The sequence below is a fragment of the Vanellus vanellus genome (assembly GCF_965231255.1).
Source record: "Vanellus vanellus genome assembly, chromosome: 10".
NCBI classification, from domain to species: domain Eukaryota; kingdom Metazoa; phylum Chordata; class Aves; order Charadriiformes; family Charadriidae; genus Vanellus; species Vanellus vanellus.
This window is the reverse complement of record NC_138915.1, coordinates 22,526,739-22,533,712: the sequence shown is the minus strand read 5'-3', so window position 1 is coordinate 22,533,712 and position 6,974 is coordinate 22,526,739. Positions and strand designations below refer to the sequence as shown.

The window sequence follows — 6,974 nt, the reverse complement described above, 5'->3', positions numbered from 1 at the left end:
ATCCACCGCCACCGAGCAGCGGGAAAGTCTTTCCAGGGATCTTCTCTGGAGGTTTCCAACCTCAGCGAAGCTCTGCTGGATGGCAACAGGACACGTGAGTCCCGTCTGCAAAAAGGTGTTTAAAACGTACCCGGATCTTTTCCAACGCCTGGCGCCATCGATAAGCCTTTAAGCAAAGCGGTGTCCTTCGGCATAATGGACTGAGGAGGAGAGGATTAAAGGCAAGAAAGAAATATAACAAGAAGTCAAGGAGCTGCCTGCCATTAGCAGCTATTTGAGTGTCAGGCAGTCTCGTTTCGGGCGATTTACCAGCGCTTTTGTCCAAGCCATTCGTTCAACAAAACACTATTATGAAAATAGATGTCGTTAGAAGCACTTTTTAATATATAAACCACTTTTTTTGCTATTCAGCTGTGTACTCAACTCCATTTTTCTATTAAATTCTGTTCAATTTCCCCGAGTTCAGAAAGGCCCAACAATAAGAAACTGGTGTCCTGCTCTTCCGCATAAGCCAAAGTTTTGGGACAGCTACTGTGCTTCCTCCTGTTTGATGCTCACGCACACAAATACTGAGGGTCATTAGCAATTAATTATCTTTAACTGTAAAATAGCAGCCGATTCATCAACTGTATTGATTTTTCTTGTGTGTGTGTAGCTCCTTTGGCAATTTGTTGTTGAACAAACCGCTGTTTAATTCCTGCGAACCAAATTTTAGTTGCCGAGATTTCTTCATTCTAACAGCAAGCTTTCCTTTGCTTTATTTTTCCTCATGCGGATCGTCAGCCTGGATTTGCCGGCGTACTTCTCTTACAGCCAGCGGGGTGGTTAATTAACACGCGCACCATGAGTCAAAGGTGGAGCTGATGGGGGAGCCTAAAAAAACCAGGATCTTCGTCAGGAATGGATGTGTGCCTGCTCGGGAGCTCGAGGACGGACAGCCCTTAGCTAAAAGGCAGACAGATAAAAACAGCTAAAAACACACGTAAATTCAGAAAAGTCCCAAGGCAAGAAAAAAAAAAAAAAAAAACAACCAAAACCAAACCAACAATTGGTTCACACCAAAAACCTAAAAGAAATTTGGAAAGAAAAAAAAGAAAAAGGAAAAGAAAAAGAAAAAAAAGGTAATTTAATAGAAAAGGCACATAGTATAGCCAAAAGTCCACCTCTCTCACTCTAATTGTATGCCGGAGGTTGGCAGGGTTGGGTGGAATCCACTGGGGGTTTTGTGAGTACATTTATCTTAATTGCATTCATGCGGTTGTGAGGTTATTTGATTTGATCTTGAGATAACGGATGTCTGATTTTTATGTGCGTCTCTGACAGGTGTGAAGGACGCCCAGAGAGGGGAATGGATCGTACCTATGAGCAAAGTTGCGGGAAGTGTTCTTAATGCCAAAACAGAGTTGGGTACTAAATCTCATAAAGAAACGGGGAAATTCCACCTGTAACAACTTACCATGTAAACTTGTAGTCAGAGCAGATGATACCAATTTCTGCGGTTTATGAGCACCAGAGAGACACTTCATGAAGGGAAGAATAATATGATTAAAATTAATGTAAAATACCATAGGAAGCATAACTTTTAAGTTTCATTCTTCCAGTGCTGGGACTTCTAGAACTAGTTAGAATAAAATAATCTTAGAGCATATTGCTTTCCACTGGAACTACACACACAGAAATTAATGCTCCCAGAAACTAGCGTTTTCCTGAACAACAAACCCATAATTGATCACCAACTAGTTTCATCAGCCCAGCAAACACAGCCCGATCCGTCAGCTGCTCCGGGTTCGTTACTCGGTGTGCTAATGCCCTATGCAATCAACGCAACAAATGAAATATGGAAGTAGTCTAACCACGAAATCAGTACTAGTTGGCAATCCCCGGCACAGCAAGATTCGGGGAAGAAATACCGCTTTGAAGAGCTTCCTGCAAAGTTATCCCTGGACAGCCATTTCAAAGTTGTGAGCTTATTTTCAACATTTTCTCTTGACTATTTCCCCACAGGTTATTTATCCTTAAATTCCATGCTGATGATAGCATCATAGAATGGTTTAGGTTGGAAGGGACCTTGAAGATCATTGGGTTCCAACCCTCCTGCCCTGGGCAGGGCCACCTCCCCCCAGCCCAGGTTGCTCCAAGCCCCGTCCAACCCGGCCTTGAACACCTCCAGGGATGGGGCTGCCACAGCTCCTCTGGGCACCCTGCGCCAGGGGCTCACCACCCGCAAAGGGAAGAATTTCTTCCTCATATCTCATCAAAATCTCCCCTCTTCCAGTTTAAAACTGTTACCCATTGTCCTATCCCTACATGCCCCAGTGAAAAGTCCCTCCCCAGCTCTCCTGGAGGCCCTTTAGGCACTGGAAGGGGCTCTGAGGTCTCCCTGGAGCCTTCTCTTCTCCAGGCTGACCCCCCCCAGCTCTCCCAGCAGAGGGGCTCCAGCCCTCCCAGCATCTCCGGGGCCTCCTCTGGCCCCACTCCAGCAGGTCCATGCCTTTCCTATGTTGGGGGCTCCAGAGGTGGAGGCAGTGCTCCAGGTGGGGTCTCCCCAGAGCGCAGCAGAGGGGCACAATCCCCCCCCCTCACACTGCTGGCCATGCTTCTGCTGATGCAGCCCAGGATACGGTTGGCCTTCTGGGCTGCGATCGCACACTGCCAGCTCATGGTGAGCTTCTTCTCAACCAGCACCCCCAGGTCCTTCTCCTCAGGGCTGCTGATTCATAATAATTGTCTAAAATATGATGCAGCCAAACTCTTCAATTCTACATTGGCTGATCCACACAAATTATTATGGAAAACGTAGCTTAAACAATGCTTAAATTATTCTAATTAACCCATTTACAGGCTATCTTGTTCTTACCTTAGTTTTCTTATTACATGCAAAAGAGATTCCAAATTTAATAAGCTGTTTCCAGTTTTGCATTGCAGTTCAGATTGCGCCACCTCTCCTACGCGCAGTCCCGGCCGTATATATCGTTTAATCATTTTGAGGAGGAGACGGTTGCATCAGCGACCCGTGAGGGCTTCTCAGGCAACACATCACATTTGCAAACCCCCATATCTTCTACACAGCAGAGAGTCCCCAAACCCGCTCTTACGTATTTTCAAAAGGCACTTTGTGCCTCCCGTCAGAGCTGATATTTAATTCCCAACCGGATGCAAATTAACACTTTTATTAATCGTTTAAGTCTGAACAAGAAACCAGCCTCCTCTCAAAATTGTAGCATGGCCTGTATGAAACTCTTCTGGCTTTGCTCGTGAACAGGAGCGGATCTTTTCACCGTCTCAGACGTGCTGGGAGGCTAATGAAGACAAAGCCCAAGAGGAGCACATGCAAAAGGACAAAAATTTTCTTCCACTTATTAGCTATAAAAATGCAGCTTACATAGTGGGGTGTTCCAGGCACCAACGAAGTCAAATTACCAGCGGGGTTAATCTTGGTGTAAAGTGTCTTAATGGTGTATATAATATAACAAAGACAAATTAGCCGCACCTTTGGGTCGGACAGGATATTGGAGTCCGGCTCGGCACGGCAGTATATAATTCTCCCATTCTCACTGAAAGGTAAAAAGCCTCACGTTAGAGCTCATTCAGAAACTGCTGACAAAACTTCATCCCTCCTTCCCGCTCCCCTTATTCTTCACATAGGGGAAAAAAAAAAAAGGGGGGGTGGGGAGGAGGGTGAAATGGGATGCCAGCACAGGCTGGGGGGGGCACTCTCTCTCCTTTTAAAAATATATTTCATTATGGTTTGGGTTTTTTTTGGTTTTTTTTTTTGCTGTTACCCGTTTGACTGGGTTCCTCACAAGAACACCGAATGCCATCCCCTCTAGTTTGTAGATTTAAAAGGCACAAAGAGAGAGGCTGCTGACTCAGCACCGCTCATTCGACACAGCGATGTTTTTTCCTTACGGAAACATCAGCACACCAGGTAAGAAATAATCCTTAGACCTGCACAGCCTTTGATTAAGCTTTTTCCTTGGCAGTCCATAGGGAGAAGCCCTGCCAGCCCTGCAGCTGTGTACCAGCATTCCCAGTCCAGGTCCAGTGTCTCCGAGCTGGAGGGCTCAGCACAAGCCTCTTCCCACCATCCCAAAGAAATTACCATCATCCCAAGAGCTGGGAATTCTTGTGGGCACTGCTGTTACCTTTTAATTTAGCAAAGCAGCTGGCGCTGGTCCTTCACCGTGTGATAACCGGCTGCCCCGAGGTTCTGCCAGACCTGGGGTGTCCAGCTGCAGCCCCGGCCCCCAGGAGCCATCACACGGGTTGATGAAGTTGTCCCCATCATGGCTCTCACTTAGTGAAGTGACAAGAACCGCGTACGTCTCTGTTCTCCCCCGCCGGGACCACCTATTGCTGGTTTTGGCAACACAAAGCGAAAAATCCATAGTTAATGCGGTTCCCAGGAGAGCGGGGACTCCCCCACACCTTCTGAATTAGAATAATATCAAATCATAAAGTGTTTGGGGGTCGCCTGCATCTGGATTTACAGATGCCCATCAACCCTAAATGCAGGCACGGCACCTCATGATTGACTGATTTCAGCTCTGGACTGATTAAGTGTTTAGGAGGGTCATCAGAAGCCCAGGATCTTTATCCTCATAAACCTTCTGGATTTAATGGTGACAACTTCTACTGGGCAAATTAGGCCAGTCGATTTTATAGCAAAAGCAAGTCAAATATGGTATAATTAATTCAAATTAACACACCCACAAGCTCCTGAAGCCTATCATTAGTAAGGTGTCGCTCCAGGGATGCCTGCAGAAACATCCAGATACAAGGCCTTATTAAGAACCTTAAGACTAAACATTTCACGGGGAAACAGAAATAACTTGCCTAAAAGCAGGCTGGATGACAGAAACCCAGATGTTATCTTCCTGCAGAACTTCATTATTAACATGGTCAACGAAGCAAAACACTTTCCTGTAAATCTGGTTCTTTAACATTACATTTAACTGTTCAATACTAAGCCTCTATGGAGAATTACTGGAGTGTATCCCATGTTACATACGGGCTACGATAGGAAACGATACCTCTGAAACTCTAAATAGCAGAATGCCATTCAGGAAATGAGAAAGGATTGTGGTTTGCAGTTACGACCCGATTTTAACACCCCCACCCCCCTCCAGGAAAGCACAGTGTCCAGCATGGATATTTAACGTGATCAGGTATTTGTGAAAGAAAATATCAAAGCAAGAGCTCTAAGGCCAAAAAAGCTTACCCTGAGACAGCAGAATTATTATTTAGATGCAGAAAAAAATAATCAATTTTGATGTTAGAATGTGAACATGGTCCAACTGCTTCAGCTCTTTCTTTCACGCACTGGACAAGGCTGCTGGACATGGAGGCCAGGGAGCGATTTCGGAGCGTTTGGTTGTGGAACGGGCTCATAGACCATTGCTGGAGTCCAATCAAGCTTTGCTGAGCTGTCAAATGTTAAAATAGTTAATTGTACCGAGAGGGGGAATAGCCAGAGAAGCGTTGCTAGGTGCAGAGGACGTTCTTGCTGGTGTACTGACAGCCTGAGTACCCTGCACGCTATCCTGATGCAGTCTTGGCCGGAGCCAGGGTAGATCTCATCTGCGGCCCAGCACGGGCACTCAGCACCCGCTCGCTGCTGCGAGGATATGGCTTTGGGTTTGATGTTCACGCGAGAAATTTACCTCTAATACAACAAAAACAGCCACGTTTGCCGCTATCCAACGAGGCCAAATCTTTTTTGGGTGACAAAGTCCTGCCAGAAGTCCAGAGAGGCAGTTAAGACAGAAATGAAATTCTCTGTGGAGCATCCAAAGAACCCGGTGACTGGTGAGAAACGGGGAGAAATTCCTACAGAAAAAAGCACAGCAGCCACACACCGGTGTTACCAGCCCTTACTCCGCTGAAAGAAACAGGCTATTTTCTCGTAAGAAAAAAAAAATAAATACGCTGGTGTGTTGAAACTGGACACCCAGCTCTGCCCTGTGCCAGCCCTGCATCGCCCACCCTTTCTCCTCCCCATCCCCGGGGCAGAACCCAGTGGTCCGGCAAAAGCAGGAGGATGCTCTGGCGGCTGCGCCCTAAGCATCTCCGTGCCGACGCTCCAGAGAGCAGCAGAGGAGGCAGGTTTCCTCGGGCTGGGCGAACCGAGGTGGCTCCGGAGATGCTTTGTGCGAGATGAGGCTCTGCAAGCCCAGAGGCGCCCGCCGGCACGGCAGGGCTGGGCAGGGAGACATGCGTGGCAGAGGAGGGAGGCTGAGCAAAAAGGGGCACGTTTCCCACAGGCTCCCTTCGGAGGTAACCGGCACGTCTATAAGCGATGCTAAATGACACCACTCTCCCTCCACCCCTCGCTCCCAGTTGCCTACTTACATCAGCATTTGCCAGCTGTCAAGCTCTTTGCTCACTTCCAGTGAAATCTCCGGGATTTTCTCCGCTCTCAGCGATTACGTCGAACTGTGCGGACCGGCTCCTGCTGACAGTGGAATTGTCAAATCACCCTCTGCTTTTTTTTTTTCTTTTTTTTTTTTTTTTTTTTTTTTTTTCCCGCCTACTCCTTTGTCCCTTGAAGGGATGCAGAGCCCGGCACAGATACAACGTTCTCTGGCAGGACACAGGAGTGACTCCTCGGGGCTGTCTCCTTACGGAGAGCCGAGGCTCTTAACAACAGAAACAGCTCTCAGAGGCACTGAGAGCTCACCTCACTTCACAGAAACATTGTACAGACTTCACAACTTCAAGTGCTGTCTAAAACAGAGCTGAAAACAAGTCATCTCCTTCTGTTTTATGAGAAGGTCCAGGCTGGCTCGGGTCAGAAGTCCCTCTAACCCGGTACCTTGCCTCTGACACCAAGTAGTTGTAGATGTCTACAGGAAAAATTAAAACCAGGACAAACACATAACAATAATTGCCGGGGGTGCTTTGATGGTCCCCAGTGATGCGGGCTTAGGGAATTTCTGAGCCGGAGGCGGTCTCCTGGTGTGTCATAGCTCTCG

The 6,974-nt window shown here is 47.3% G+C and overlaps 1 long non-coding RNA gene across 2 annotated transcripts; it reads right to left on the bottom strand.

The window, feature by feature from the left end:
- Positions 1-368: 368 nt before the first annotated feature.
- LOC309675938 lies at positions 369-6,518 on the bottom strand. Of its 2 annotated transcripts, XR_014269554.1 has the most exons (7): positions 6,352-6,518; positions 5,664-5,829; positions 5,222-5,426; positions 4,146-4,356; positions 3,491-3,554; positions 1,457-1,520; positions 369-945 (listed from the first exon to the last, which is right to left on the bottom strand). It is a non-coding gene; the product is annotated as an uncharacterized lncRNA (long non-coding RNA). The 2 variants fall into 2 exon arrangements; XR_014269555.1 differs by lacking the exons at positions 369-945; positions 1,457-1,520 and having other exon boundaries at positions 3,429-3,554.
- Between the last annotated feature and the right edge of the window lie 456 nt (positions 6,519-6,974).